Source organism: Mauremys reevesii, linkage group 24, assembly GCF_016161935.1.
Source record: "Mauremys reevesii isolate NIE-2019 linkage group 24, ASM1616193v1, whole genome shotgun sequence".
NCBI lineage: Eukaryota > Metazoa > Chordata > Testudines > Geoemydidae > Mauremys > Mauremys reevesii.
In genome coordinates, this window is record NC_052646.1 from 8,617,878 (window position 1) to 8,633,789 (window position 15,912).

Sequence of the window (15,912 nt, forward strand, 5' to 3'; positions counted from 1 at the left end):
ATGAGTTACGAGGGGAGGCTGAGGGAAGTGGAGTTATTTAGTCTGCAGAAGAGAAGAGTGAGGGGGGATTTGATAGTAGCCTTCAACTACCTGAAGGGGGTTCCAGAGAGGATGGAGCTCGGCTGTTCTCAGTGGTGGCAGATGACAGAACAAGGAGCAATAGTCTGAAGTTGCAGTGGGGGGAGGTCTAGGTTGGCTATTAAGAAACACTGTTTCCCTAGGAGGGTGGTGAAGCACTGGAATGGGTTACCGAGGGAGGTGGTGGAATCTCCTTCCTTACGGGTTTTTAAGGCCTGGCTTGACAAAGCCCTGGCTGGGATGATTTCGTTGGGGTTTGGTCCTGCTTTGGGCAGGGGGTTGGACTAGATACCTCCTGAGGTCTCTTCCAACCCTGATCTTCTCTGATTCTATGGGTGTAACGTGCTGTAGCGCTAATCTGGGGGTGTGATGCCCCTTCTTTCTACTGGCCTGAGCGACTCCTTGAGGGGCCGGCTTCTCTGCCCCAAGTGCTCTGGAGGGCTCCCCTCCATGGCCTCACCTGGCTTGCTGAGCATCAGAGCACTGACTGCACAGCCCCAAGGGAACATCAGCCCTAACTTTGTTCTCCTTACTGTGGACTAGGGGCTAATGACCTAGCCTGGCATACAGGAGACCTGAGTTCTATCCTATGCTGATCTGTGGGTGATTCTCGCCTTTCTCTGTGCCTCAGTTTCCCCATCTGTAAGATGGGGCTAATGCTGCTGCCGTCCTCTGTTAAGGGCTAGGGATTTTTTGTTACCATCATTCCTTCTCCAATGACCCCCCCCCATCACTCAGCAAACATCCAGGCTCTGTGTGTCTTGTGGACCCCTTTACAGATGGCGATTTGGGGTCACGGCAGACAGCCCCTCTCCTCTAGTGCCCTCCGCATCCCACCCCATTGCAGTTAGCAGCACCGTGTTCTTTTTCTGCCATTGCTCCGGAGCCGGCCATGTCCCAGATGGCGGGGGCTGGGGGGAGAGGGGATGGGGATCAAACCGTCCCAGGGCAGCCCCAGCGGAGGGCATGTCACTTGCAATTCTCACCTGGAGCTCGCGGACGTTTCTGACTCTTAGCAAAGCGCCGATGAGACATGGCCACCCCAGTGCAAAACTGCTCCAGGGAGAGGCTGTGCCACGTTCCCTGTGCACAGATGTCCTGCCTGGCTGCAGCTCCGTTAGCAGCAAATTTATTCCTGGCGAAACCAGAGGCCAGCGGGTGTTAATTCCCCTCGGTGCCAATTTACACCCGCTGGGGATCTGGCTCGAAGACAGAGCAGGGCACAGCTTGGGCAGACACAGGGCATGGTTCCCAGCCATGCTGGCCCTGCTCAAGTCCCACTGCCTTGTCTTGGAGCGGATGCCCTTGGAGCGTGAGCATTCAGTGGCTGGCTTGACCGGAGCGGGAGCAGTTCGGTGGGGTCCTCAAGGCTCAACGCTGCTAAACAGAGTTTTGCCCACTTCTCATTTTGGGGTTCATGGGGTTTACCCACTTCTCGTCTGGGGGCTGAAGCGCTGACTTGCTCCTCTGATAAGACCAGCTTGGCTGCACGTCCGCCCCACAGCTGACGTGCGTCTCTACCAGCTGGTCGTGCCCCGCAACAGACGAGGCACTGAAATCATGGCTTGCCGAAGTCCACAGTGAGCCAGCCAGGGCTCGGCACGTGTGGATTGACTGGAGACATCCGCCGGCCGTTACACCCTGTGTTTTATAAAACTTGGTGTAATTTGCTAGACTAAACCCATTCACCATCAGGGCATCTCTGCACCCCTTCGTGCCTCCGATGCCCCTGCGCGGCCTGGAACACCTAAAAGGTTCGTTTACCCACTTCTTTTTTTTTTAACCACTGGGGCAGTGAATGGCTGTGCTGGATGACAGAGGCTTCTGAGGTGAGGATTTGCCAGGAATTGGGCTGAGACCCACCAGCTTCTGTGGGTCTGAGACCCACATCTCCGCAGCAGCAGTGCCAGTCTAATCACGAGAGCTGCCCTGGATGTACAGGCCTTTGGGGGCGTCAGAGTCCCGGTGTTAAAGCCAGATCTCCCCCTCTGTGAGATGCAAACCACTAACCCCACGCTGTGCCCCAGAGTAGCCTCGGCACTCCGTTATCAAAGCGCTCTACAAAGGAAGGGCAGTGTGGTTATCCGTGTTTTAGAGCTAGGGAAACTGAGGCGGGTGGGGAAACTGAGGCAGATTGACTTGCTCCAGTTCATCCACCAGGCCACTGACTGAGTGGGAATGGAAACCAGGTCTTGTGTGTCCCAAACCAGTGCTCTGCCCACAGATCTACCCTCCGGTCAATGGTTAGACTGGTAATGACACGAACAACATCCTGGACTCTGCAGTGGAAACCTGCCTAGGTTTAAAGTTCCTCTTGGACCATATTTGGCATTAGGCCTGCAACGTACACTTAACGGCTGGAGCCGCTGGCGGGGCGGGAGGGCACTGGGCCCATAACCCAGAGGTGAATGGAGCAAACCATTCTCTGCTAGCCCCCTGCCTCCTTCTGAGATGAAGGATGGTCCAGTGACTAGGGCACTTTCTTAGTAGTCCTGGGTTCAAGTCCCTCCTCTGCTACAAACTTCCAGCATGAGCTTGGGCAAATCACCTAGCAGCTCACAGCCTCAGTTTCCCCATCAGCCCAATGGGGATAATTGCTCTGTGTCGTGGGGAAAAATACATTACAGGTGGTGAGGGGTTCAATAATAAAGTAAGGGGGCTAGCTAAGTCCATAGAAGACAGACAGAACACCTAACAAACATCTGCAAATGTACCAGGCAAATTCAAATGAACAGCCAGGATTTTCTGTATTGAAGATTTGGAGTTTCATTTCTGGGGGGCCTGTTTCTGAGAAAGCGCTGAACATGAGTCCCCCCCCAAATCCTGGTTCCTTAAGGGGTGACTTCAGCGCAAGTGTCGTGATATTTGGTATTTTTCTTCAAGCCCCAGCTCCCGGAATCCTGTGATTATACAAGAATCTCAGCTTTCGTTTAAAAACAAAGTAGGTTTCTAGCCCTTGTGGGGGCAGAGAAAAGCTGGATCCCCACCTCCAATGGCTCAAAACCCTGAAGATGAATAAAAAAGCTTCTTCCCCCAAAATGTATTATTTGTTTTAAAAATCTCATGAGTTTTCAGCCAATCAGGATGAAATACAATAGTGAGAAGTGTAAGGTTATGCATTTAGGGATGACTAACAAGAATTTTAGTTATAAGCTGGGGACGCACCAGTTGGAAGTAACGGAGGAGGAGAAGGACCTAGGAGTCCTGGTTGATTGTAGGATGACTATGAGTAGGCAATGTTATGTGGCCGCTAAAAAAGCTAATGCGGTCTTGGGATGCATTAGGCGAGGTATTTCTAGTAGAGATAAGGAGGTGCTAGTCCCGTTATATAAGGCGTTGGTGAGACCTCATTTGGAGTATTGTGTGCAGTTTTGGTCTCCCATGTTTAAGAAGGATGAATTCAAACTGGAACGGGTACAAAGAAGGGCCACTAGAATGATCCGAGGAATGGAAAGCCTGTCATATGAAAGGAGACTTGAGGAGCTCGGTTTGTTTTCCTTAACCAAAAGAAGGATAAGAGGAGATATGATTGCACTCTTTAAATATATCAGAGGGATAAATACCAGGGAAGGAGAGGAATTATTTCAGCTCAGTGCTAATGTGGACACGAGGACAAACGGATATAAATTGTCAGTCAGGAAATTTAGGCTTGAAATTAGACGAAGGTTTCTAACCATCAGAGGAGTGCAATTCTGGAACAGCCTACCGAGGGAAACAGTGGGGGCGAAGGACCTCCATGACTTTAAGATTAAGCTAGATAAGTTTATGGAGGGGATGGTATGATAGGATAACGGGTTTAGTCAATAGGTCAATAACGTGCCACAATGGTAATTAGTACAAAGGGTCAATGATAGGATATTGTTAGCCTTTTCCAGAGGGTCTGGCTGGAGAGTCTTGCCCACATGCTCGGGGTTCAGCTGATCGCCATATTTGGGGTCGGGAAGGAATTTTCCTCCAGGGTAGATTGGCAGTGGCCCTGGAGGTTTTTCGCCTTCCTCCGAAGCATGGGGCAGGGGTCGCTTGCTGGTGGATTATCTGCTACTAGAAGTCTTTAAATCATGATTTGGAGCATTCAACAGCAGAGTCAAGGGAGAGAATTATTTCAGGAGTGGGTGGATCGGCTTATGTGGCCTGCATCTTGCAGGAGGTCAGACTAGATGATCATAATGGTCCCTTCTGATCTTGAATTCTATGATTCTATGATTCTATGAATCTTGTGATTGGGGTGTGTGTGTGGAGGGGCTGTTTCATGACTTTTCAACTGCTCAGCTGGGTGCCCCAAAATCACTAGTCACCCTTCTAAGTCTTGGTCCCCGATATTTGCTTTCTGATGCTTCTCACCCCCAAAAGATTCCAGGCTGAAATGCAGCCACCTCTGGTTCTCAGCGCACAGCAATACTGAGCAACTTTAGGGTACGAAGCACCAAAAACTACATAGGGAATGGGGCTGAAATCGCAGGGGGTCAGTACATGGGGTCAGTACTAACGGTGAGGGGACAGTGCCCCCTATTGAGGCCAAAGAGCCTGGAGAAGGACATGCTGTGTGGAGGGACTGTGGTCTACTGGTTGGAGCAGGATGCTTGGCTTCTAGTCCCAGCTCTGGGAAGGGAGTGGGGCCTAATGGTTAGAGCTGGGGAGGGGGCTGGGAGTCAGGATTCCTGGGTTCTATACCTGCTCCCTGCAGCACAGCGCCCCCTAGCCCCGCATTGGGGTCAGCCGCTGACATCTCAGCCACACAGCTGTGGCCCTAGTGGTGCTCTGCCTGGATTGTGACATGGCTGAATCAATCGGGCCGGGGGGAGGAAGGGGAGGGTGGATTGGCTAGAGGAAGGCTCCCGATTAGTCTGCCTGAGGGGCCCTACTGGGGAAGGGATGGGGGACAGTGCCCTTGACAGTTTAATGGGGCCCGGGTGGATGGTATTGTTTGGATAATTGCAGCTTCCTCCTTGAGGGAATTTCCGCTCGGTATGAGGTCCCAGGCTGAGTCTGGCTGTCCCCAGCCGGAGCGGGGTCTGGGCAGCCAGGGTTCCCAAGTGTGGGAGTGGAAGGGGAGGAAAAACCAGCTGCTGGATGGAGGGGGCACATCCCATTATAAGCCGTGGGCCGGGCTGAAGCCAGAAAGGGCTGGAGACGAAAGCCCTGGCAGGGGAAGGGTGGGCTCGGCCTCTGCAGATCTTGGTTCTATTTCTGGGTCGGCCCCACTCTGCCGGGGTGGGCAAATCAGAGCATCTCTCTGTGCCTCAGTGCCCCGCCTGCAAAACGGGGCTCGGCGCCAGCTCTCATTTTGAAAGAGAACAGCGCCCCCTAGTGCCACACCGGGGTCCCCACCAACCGGGAAGGGAGGGCGCCCCCTACTGATCCCCCAGCCTGCTCCATGCAGCACAGCGCCCCCTACCATCACCCTGGGGCCAGCACTGACGGCAAAGGACCAGCGCCCCCTATTGTCCCCCCTGCTCCCTGCAGCACAGCACCTCCTAGTGCTGCACTGAGGTCAGCACCAACTACAAAAGGACAGCGCCCCCTATGGTCCCCCCTGCTCCCTGCACCTCCTCGTGCCACACAGGGGTCAGCAGTGACCCAAGAGGGAGAGTGCCCCCTACTGAGCCTCCCCCGCCCCGCCAGCTCCCTGCAGCACAGCGCCCCCTACCACTAGGGTCAGCACAAATGGACAGCGCCCCCTATCGAGTTCCCCCCTCTCTGCAGCACAGCGCCCCCTAGTGCTCGGGAGGATAAATGCAGCAACGACTGCGAGCAGGAGCGGGTGAAGGGAGCCTGAGGAAAGCAACCGGCCTAGCTCTGCAGACTCCAGCACATGTCGAATCCCACCTGGCCCCTTCTCCCCCACAACCACAATCGCAGCCCCCTCCCCTATATAGCTCCCCATGAAACAGCCCCCTCTCCAGTTTGGAGCCCTGATTCTCAGAGCTTCTTGGGTCACTGGGCACCTCTCTCCTGTAGGGTTCCTTGGGAGTTCGGTGCCTAAATATCTTTGAGACGCTGAGCCTCGATTCCTGCACTTGGGGCAGGGAGGCCTTTAATCCTCCTTTATGTTCCCCCAGGCGCAGGGCTGCCCAAGGCCCTTGTGAAGCAGGGCAGCCCCGGGAGAGCCCTGTCCTAATGCTAGGGGAGTGGGGAGCGACTGCCAGGGTGATGCAGAGTTGGGAGGCTTTGCAAAGGGGATAGTGCAGCGATGCAGGGGTGGGCTGGGCTAATGCAGGGGGTTGGGGGCAATGGCGCTGCAGGGCTGGAGCGTCGGTGTGGACGGCATTGCAGGGGGATGGTGCAGAATCAGGGGGCATTGCAGGGGATGGTGCAGCATTGCAGGGGGAGGGGTGGTGCAGAATCAGGGGGCTGGCGTTGCAGGGGGTGCTGCAGGGGGATGGTGCAGAGTTGCAGGGGAGGGTGGTGCAGAATCAGGGGCTGGCGTTGCAGGGGTGGTGCAGGGGATGGTGCAGTGTTGCAGGGGAGGGTGGTGCAGAATCAGGGGCTGGCATTGCAGGGGTGGTGCAGGGGATGGTGCAGCATTGCAGGGGAGGGTGGTGCAGAATCAGGGGCTGGCGTTGCAGGGAGGTGCAGGGGATGGTGCAGTGTTGCAGGTGGTGGTGGTGCAGAATCAGGGGCTGGCGTTGCAGGGGTGGTGCAGGGGATGGTGCAGAATTGCAGGGGAGGGATGGTGCAGAATCTGGGGCTGGCATTGCAGGGGTGGTACAGGGGATGGTGCAGAGTTGCAGGGTGGTGGTGGTGCAGAATCAGGGGGCTGGCGTTGTAGGGGGTGGTGCAGGGGGATGGTGCAGTATTGCAGGGGGAGGGGTGGTGCAGAATCAGGGGGCTGGCGTTGCAGGGGGTGATGCAGGGGGATGGTGCAGAGTTGCAGGGGATGGGTGATGCAGTATCAGGGGGGGCGGGGGATGGCACGCCAGTGCAGGTGGGGGAGGAGGCAGGGGGCAGGTTCTGCGTGCGTCTCAACAGGCCGTTTCAGCAGCGCTGCCCACGCAACCTGTGTCTTTAGGCCTCTGGCTCTCCTGGCTTTGGCAAGGAGGGAATTCCCAGCATGTGGCCGAGCTTGCAGAGAGGGAGCTGAGATTGTCACCCTGGCGCCCCGAGGCGTCTCCATTTGTGTCACCAGTGGCTACACTGGATCGATACCCTCCCTCGTGCTTCCGGGCCAGCCGGACAGAGGCTGTCCGCCCCACCTCCCTTACTGCAAAGCTGCCAGGAAGTGCCTCTTACCGCAGAAGATACAGTAGTTGCAAAAATGAGCTTGAAACAAACACTTTCTCTTCCCCTTTGTCTGAGCCTGGCCACCTCGCAAGGAACTGGGCAATCAGACTCTAGATTTCTAAGACAGCAGCACGGGAAGGCCCCAACCATCCTCCGGGCTTGGTGCTGCACAGGCACAGCGCGAGAGACACTCCCTTCCCTGAACGGCCGGCGATTGAAATAGACCAGACAGCCCTGTTAGCCGAGTGGGGAAACCGAGGCACAGAGCGATCCTGTGATAGGTCCCAGGGCAGAGCGAGGCCTTGCACCCTCTCGAGTGCTAGTGAGCGCACTACCGACACCGAGGCCAGCCTTCTGGGTGGGCTGGGAAGCTTAATTAATGTTGGCGAAGCTCTTTGAGATCCTTGGGTAGAGATTGTTAGAGATGAAAGTTTCTCTCTCTCTCGCTGTCTCACGTGCACACAGCTTTACTTCCTGTTTTTCGCCTTGCCTCTTAGCATAACATCTGTGTCTCTTCCTGAGCCCGGGTCTGGTGCTTCCCAGAGAGGCCGGATTTGTCCGACCCCTGTTCCACCTTCCCCATTGTCCGTTCGATTAAGACGATGTCATGGGAGTGTGAAGGGGGAGGATGAACATCTTAGCACAGATGAGACCCGGAAATGGGAATTCTGGTAGCAGGGGCCTTCCCTGGCTCTTGGCCAGGGTGGGGGCTATGAGCCTTTAGGTTCAAATGGCTCTTTGTTCATTTAGTTTTTATTTTATATTATTAGCCCAACTGAAAATGCTCAAAAGATTCGAGCGCAGTCAGCAGATTGAGGAGAAGATAGCGCTGAGATGCAACTCAGGCTCTGCCCATCAACCCCAAGCTCCTCCCACAAGCCTATGATCAGCGGTGAAATAGTTAATATTATACACCACCATCATCAGGATGCAGTTAGCAAGCCACTTAGATAATGGAAGTAGCTTAGACTCCACTGACCAACCCCAAACTCTTACCACAATTGCAAGGCAGCTGGATATTTTGGCTACAAATGTGACCACCAGTGAAATAATTAACCACCTTGACATTTATATGATAATCGTTAGGGTTAAGAGTTAACAAACCTATTGACATAAATGAGGTAGTTCAGACTCCACACACTAACCCCAGGGTAACTGGATGCTTCCCTTAAAAGGTGCTCAGCAGTGAAATAGTTACCCCTGGTGACACTAACGCTCTCATCATCATTATGGTTCAGAGTTAACAAAGTAATTTACACGAATGGGGGGGAGCTCAGGCCAGCTCCACCCACCAGTCCCAAGCTCCTCCTGCAACCCCAAGCTTAGCCCACAGAAAGCAACTGGAGTTTTGCTGGCTAAAAAAGCAAACAACCGTAGCATTTGCACCTGCATCATTAGGGTTCAGAGTCAACAGCCTGCCGAGCTAAAGGGCATCACTCATGCCCTCGTGCTCAACTATCAATTCGGGCTGCCCTGTCTGCAGACTCAGGAAGGCAGCACTGCCTAGGGTCACCCTGGGGATGTGATGAAATTCTGTGCCTTTGGCTGCAGAGATCTCCACAGCTGCTTGGCAGCAGCAGGATTCTCTGCGTGCCGAGTCAACCATCTGCCCCGGGGCTTGGATAACAGTAGCTTTCATTAGGCTGGCTGAGTGACTGCATCTCATCTGGGGAGACTGGCAGCCCTGCTGAGCCGATGAGGCGGAGTGGTGCAGCCAGCCGTCATGGCAAATCACAGCAGAAGGGCAGACACTTGCCGCGTGTCGCTCACCGGTGTAGCTGCCGGCGGCTGATCCGGTGAACCTGATCATTAAAGACAACTAGCTGTGTGCGCCGGGCTGCTGCCTGATTCCTCTGTTACTGGAGTCCTTTGTCCCATCTCCCACTCCGGCCCAGGCAAGGAATGGGGCCTCCCAGCTCTCAGCCAAAGAACCTGGAGAAGGACATGCTATGTGGAGGGAGTGTGGTCTAGTGATTGGAGCAGGATGCCTGGGTTCTAGCCCCAGCTCTGGGAAGGGAGTGGGGTCTAGTGGTTAGCGAAGTGGGCCTTAGGGGTCAGGACTCCTGGGTTCCATCCCTGGTTTGAGGAGGAGAATGGCGTCTACTGCTCCCAGCATAGGACCTGGGGTGTCAGGATGTCTGGGTTCTCTTCCCGGCTCTGCCACAGAGTGGCTGTGTGACCTCACACCAGTCACCGCCTTTCCGCTTGCCCTGGTTAAACTCCTGCCCCGTAGCACAGAAACTGCCCGGCAGCGCAGCCTGCTGAACTCATTCCTGCTGCCCGGTGATGCCTTCAGCAGATGCATCCTCTTCCCCCAGCCTCCAGAACCCCCTTCTGCTCCTGGAAGGACGCAGCCATTTGGGAGGAAGCTGGGCTAGCCAGACCAGGGGTCCTGGAGAAGTCATTTGTTCCGGCGGAGGGGAATGCTAGCCCTGCAGGCTGGCTTGAGCTAAGGTGGGGAGGGACTGGGGGATGGCTCCCATGTGGGGGATGAATGGCAGGCTCTGTAAGCGGGTTGTCCCAGCTTGGGGCTTTTCACATGGACGGTGGCAGTGGTGTCTAGTGGTTACAGCAAGGGACTTGGGAGTCAGGACTGCTGGATTCTGTCTGGAGGAGAGTGTTTCTAGTAGTTAGAGCAGGGGCAATTTGACATCAGGACTCTGGGGTTTTAGACCTCGCTCTGCCTTGCCCTGTGACCTTTGGCACATCACTGGGCCTCTGGGCCTCAGTTTCCCCATTTGTACAGTGGTGATAATCCTGACCCACAGAGCCTTTGCAAAGGTCCTAAGTGGCAGTGCAGACCTGGAAGCCACAACAATCCTCCTGAGCCCTTTGCAAACACAAACTCAGCCTGCTGCCAACCCCAGAGAGAAAGCCCAATTATCTCTGCTTTGCACCCAGGGAGCCTGAGCCATCCAGGTGAAATGACCTGCTCCAGGCCCCACGGTGAGTCAGTGCCGGAACTGGGATGAGATTCACAGCCTCCCACTGCCCCTCGGTCTGAGACTTCCTCCCAGGGCAGAGCCAGCAGTCACAGGTTAGTCACCCCCACGGGGGTCTGACAACTGACGGCCAGGACTAGTCCCAGCATGTGTCATCGCAGGGTAGGGCTGGGAACGGTGGCCCCTGTCCCTGTGCGAACAGTTTCTCACTGGGCTCCCACCGAAGCCAGACGGGTCTGCAAGGAAGTGACTCTCCTGATGGGGTGTTCCTGGGCCTCCGCCAGCCTGACTTGCTGCCACGCAGCCCTGAACCTGGGCGCAGGGCGGTGAACTGTAGCCTGCAGCCTCAGCGGCCTGGAGGCAAACGCTCGGAGGCAGCAGGAGAGTTCAGGCGAGGGAACAGCTGGGAAATGTCATTGTCCTGCCGGTCCCACCACCAGCAAACCCAGAGCAAACTGGAGTCTGGGTGTGCCACAGCTGCAGCACTGTCAAGTGGTCAACCCGGACTCCTGGGTTCTATTCCCAGATAGAGGAGAGAGTGTTAGCTAGTGGTTAGAGATGGAGAGTCAGGACTCCTGGGTTCTATTGCTGGCTCTGGGAGGGGAGCGAGGACTAGCGGTGAGAGTAGCGGACTGGGAGACAGGACTCCTGGGTTCTGTTGCTGGTTCTGGGAGGGGAGCGAGGACTAGCGGTGAGAGTAGCGGACTGGGAGACAGGACTCCTGGGTTCTGTTGCTGGTTCTGGGAGGGGAGCGAGGACTAGTGGTGAGAGTAGCGGACTGGGAGTCAGGACTCCTGGGTTCTGTTGCTGGTTCGGGGGGGGGCGAGGACTAGCGGTGAGAGTAGCGGACTGGGAGACAGGACTCCTGGGTTCTGTTGCTGGTTCTGGGAGGGGAGCGAGGACTAGTGGTGAGAGTAGCGGACTGGGAGTCAGGACTCCTGGGTTCTGTTGCTGGTTCTGGGGGGGTGGGGCGAGGACTAGTGGTGAGAGTAGCGGACTGGGAGACAGGACTCCTGGGTTCTGTTGCTGGTTCTGGGAGGGGAGCGAGGACTAGTGGTGAGAATAGGGGACTGGGAGTCAGGACTCCTGGGTTCTGTTGCTGGTTCTGGGAGGGGGGCGAGGACTAGCGGTGAGAGTAGCGGACTGGGAGACAGGACTCCTGGGTTCTGTTGCTGGTTCTGGGAGGGGAGCGAGGACTAGTGGTGAGAGTAGGGGACTGGGAGCCAGGACTCCTGGGTTCTGTTGCTGGCTCAAGGAGGGCAGTAGGGCCTAGTGATGAGGGCTGGGGCCAAGGAGCTAGGACTCCTGGGTTCTAGTCCTGCCTCAACCAATGACTTGCCTACAGCATTTTGTTCAAGTTATGCCTCAGTTTCCCCCAGGATAAAACGGGGACACTGATCATTCCAGGGCTTGTGAGGCATCTGGGTTTTCAGAACCCTGAAGCAAAGAGCCCCTGAAGTGTCAGACATGCTCTGACTCAGCCGCACGCCTGGCACAGGCCCAGCCAGCGGCTTTGCTAAGACCACACACACCTCTCCCCGCTGCTGGCACCACATACAGCCCAGGAGACCAAATTGCCTTCTCAGGATGGTTTAATTTAGTTGCCTGCCTATTAATATCCCTGACAAGCATCCGGCACAGCGCTCGGCCATCAGAAAGCTAATGGGCTTTCCCACGGGGATACCCTACGGGGGCAGAGAGCCAGAGCTCAGTAATAATCAGACCAAGCTTTTGCCGTCAGTAGCTCTCAAAGAATTTCCCCAGGAAGGTCAGTATCGTCACCCCCGTTACACAGATGGGGAAACTGAGGCACGGAGGTGGGACATCCCTTCCCCAAGGTCACCCCGCAGCAGAGCCTGGAATAGAACACAGGTCCCAGGCCAGTGCTCTAAGCACTAGGTAACACTGCCTCCCTGGGATGGGGAGCAGGACAGTCGCCCATCTTGGCTGACATGCTGGGAGTTGAAGCAGGGCTCTAGGCTGGGGGCTGTAACTCCACTGGCCGGTGGGCTACAATTATCTTAGCCAGGGCGAAGTCCTGTTAACCCCTCCTCCGCCGGCCACGGGGCGAGCAGTGCAGCCAGGCTCCTCTCTCTACTCTGCCAGCAACTGCCCGCCCCGCCCTCCCCACCGACGGCACCGACTCCAGCTACCTGCGCCATTGCTGGGCCCTGCCTCGGCCCAGCAAAGCGGCGTCTCGACAGGCCTGAAGCCCCACCACGATTGGGGTCTACTGCCCCCTATGGGCCAGCAAAGCCCTGACCCTCCCTGGCCCCACTAGCCTGTCACGGCTCCCTGTGCCCCCGCTTGGGGGGTGTGGGTCTCCGGTGCACCTCGTGATGCAGGGGAAGGAGGTGCTGTGATGCATTTATCCTGGGTCAGTGGGTTTGCTGAGATCTTCCTTCCCCCCGCCTCAGCTGCTCCTGCCGTAGGCGCATGGACCCAGTCCCAGCTGTGCACCGGGGACACTAGCCTCCTTCGTGCTCAGAGGATCTGGGGTGCCTGGGGTGGGCAGCCTCCATTCTCCCAGTACTTCAGCTCTAGGGCAGCAGGCAGAGTCTTTGCCCCGCCCGGGACAGGCCTGCTTTGCTGAGAGGAAGGCAGAGCTGCCTGTGGCGTGAGACACACGTGTCTGCTCAGAAGCCTCCTGGCCTCCCCCCCGCCCCCGCTTCTGGTCTCAACCTCAGCGGACAATGCAGCCTGGCCTGGAAATGGTTAAACCCTTCCCAGCTGGGTGCTCCCCACCCAGGAGTCCTGACTCTCAGCCCCCCACTCTAACCCACAGGGCCCCGCTCCTCACCCAAGCCAGGTCGAGAAGCCAGGAGTCCTGACTCCCAACCCCACTGCTCTAACCACTAGGCACCATGCCCAACCCAGAAATGAGACCAGAACCCAGGAGTCCTGATTCCCAGCCTCCTGGCTCTAACACACTGGGCCCCACTCCTCACCCAAGCCAGGACGAAAAGCCAGGAGTCCTGACTCCCAACCCCACTGCTCTAACCACTAGGCACCATTCCCCACCCAGAAATGAGACCAGAACCCAGGAGTCCTGACTCCCAGCCCCCTTCGCTCTAACTCACTGGACTCCATCCTTTCCCAGGGCTAGACGGAACCCAGGAGTCCTGCCTCCTGCCTCCGTCCCTGTACCACCCTTAGTAGGGCGCAGACCTCCCCTAGCCAGCATCCTCTCCATCTCTGGCGCTCCGAGGTGCATTTGGGGAGGAGGCAGGGCAGGAGTATCAGGGCGAGGAAGGAAGCGAGTGAGACGCCTAGCCCTGTTGCAGCACTAACCTGTGCCAGGATCCAGCCCCGTGTCCCAGCCTGATCTCCAACCGTCCCCCATTCCATCCTCGGTGACTCAGAGCCGCGGCCTGTCGCAACTCGTTACGGTGGAAACTGAACTGAAAACGACACCCCCCATCCGCTGCAAACAGCCCTCTTTCCTTCCCGACGCACCTCGTTCCCGACGGGATGGGATGCCCACGTGCCCACCAACCTGCCCCCCTCACCAGCGCAGAAGCCACTCACCGAGTCTCCGGCTGTCACCTGCCGGCTTCCCCTGCTCATACAGGCTCCCCTGGAGCAGACTTTGGCATGGAGGAAGACAAAAACCCGAATCGGCAGCACACTGACGAGATAACCTTAGTGAAACTTCCTTGAGGAACCGTCGCTGGGGCCCGCCCTCGTCAGCTGACGGAACTGACTTATTTCGGGGCTTGAACTGCTCCCTGCAGACACAACTAACAGCCGGCTGGCAGGCAGAGCGGGTCAGATACAGGGGAGATTTTTGTTTCCTCTCTAAACTTCCTGAGATCTTTATCTTGAGGCGCTTTGGCCTTGGTTCAGCCGGATCTCGCCAAGACGAGGAGCCTTCACCCATCTGCCTGATGATCACAACAGGGCTGCAAGGATCAGCCCCTTCCCACCATGGTGGTGCTTTTAATCTCCCTTCAGCAGGGGGGGAAACTGAGGCACAGAGAAGGGAAAGTGACTTAGGCCATACGATGAGTCACCAGAGCTGGGAACGCAACCTGGGTGTCCTGACTCCCAGTCCACTGTCTTACCCACTGGCCCACACAGCTGGCTTTAATCTTGTTAGTCTCGTTATATAGATTGGGAAACTGAGGCACGCAGCAGGGAAAGTCATTGCACAAGTCAGTGGCAGAGTCATGAATTCCATTCCCTCTTCCAAAGGACCAGGCCCTATGCTCCCTCCAATAATTGGGTCTAGAAGGCTGGAGTCCTCACTCCCAGCCCCCCAGTGCTCTAATCACTAGACCCCCCTCCCCTCCCCGAGCCAGGGATAGAACCCAGGAGTCCTGGCTCTAAGACCTCCCTGTTCTAATCACTAGACCCCATTCCCCTCCCACAGCTGGGAAGAGAACCCAGGAGTCCTGGCTCCCAGCCCACCTCCTCTAACCACAAGACAAGCTCCCCGCCTTTGCTGAGCAGCAGTGACTGGGCTTTGAAGAGCTGTTGCTAGCCAATCAGAGCCTTGTGCAGGGGTCGGATTCCCAGGGTGGGGTTGAGTCAGAGAAAAGCCCGCTGGGTTTGCAGGTGTGGGGCCTGTGGAGGGCAGCCCCCTTCTCCCCTATTTCTGCCTGGCCTCAGCTTGCATGCCCTGAATCAGAGGTGCTGGTTGCTTCTCGCTGGCCTGGCTATTCCGGAGAGGGACGGGAGTTCAGACACATGCTGCGGCCGGCTGTCTGGGATCCATGTGACCGCAGCCCTCTGCAAACATTGTGGGCAGCAGGCCATGGCAGCGAGCTCTGGTGCCCGGAAGACTGAGCGCCGTCAAGCCAAATGGCCACCCCGTGGGGTAATCCAGGGGGTAATGAGAAGGGACGCCATCCCCGGGCTGGAGCAGTGACCAGGCAATCGGGCCCTCCGGCACAGGGAGCTGCTGCTGAGTCCTGCCAGCCCCGATCGCCACCTGCTGCCAGGGCTGCCCGGGAGGAGGGGGGGGGGGGCAAGTGGGGCAATTTGCCCCAGCCCCAGGCCCTGCAGGGGCCCCCACGAGAGTTTTTCGGGGCCCCTGGAGCGGGGTCCTTCACTCGCTCCGGGGGCCTCGGAAAAGTCTCGCGGGGCCCAGGCCCCCGGAGCTTCTTCCGCTCCGGGTCTTCGGCGGCAATTCGGCGGCAGGGGGTCCTTCTGCCCCGGGACCCGCTGCCAAAGTGCCCCACTGAAGACCCCAGGCCCCTTGAATCCTCTGGGTGGCCCTGACTGCTGCCCGAGGCCCAGTAACCGATGTATCTGGAAAAGTGCGAGCAGGCCCCCCAGGCCTATGGCTGCTGCCTCCAAGGCCCAGAAAAACAGGACCTCCAGGGTGATCCTGCGCCCATAACCCCGGCCAGCTGCCTGTGTGCACATAAGAACGGCCAGACTGGGTCAGACCAAAGGTCCATCTAGCCCAGTGTCCTGTCTCCCGACAGCGGCCAATGCCAGGTGCCCCAGAGGGAATGAACAGAGCAGGGAATCATCCAGTGATCCATCCCCTGTCACCCATTCCCAGTGTCGCTCATTCCCAGACGGGTGCACTGAGCACCCGGACAGATTTCTTAAGACAGCTACCTCCAGAAAGGGACGATTGTGGGAAAACCAGGGCAGGGGGCAGCCCCAGCCAGGCCGGGGCTGGGGCAGCAAGGCTGAGAGAGGCTGGATGGGCTATGGG

General features: G+C 57.2%; 1 protein-coding gene across 1 annotated transcript in view; it reads right to left on the minus strand.

The window, feature by feature from the left end:
* TNFAIP8L2 (TNF alpha induced protein 8 like 2) overlaps nucleotides 1–13,902 on the minus strand; it is an 18,314-nt gene extending 4,412 nt beyond the window's left edge. The window contains exon 1 of the mRNA XM_039512333.1: nucleotides 13,770–13,902. The gene's annotated coding sequence lies outside the window, so the exon portion shown is untranslated. The remainder of the gene's footprint in view (nucleotides 1–13,769) is intronic.
* Nucleotides 13,903–15,912: the final 2,010 nt, after the last annotated feature.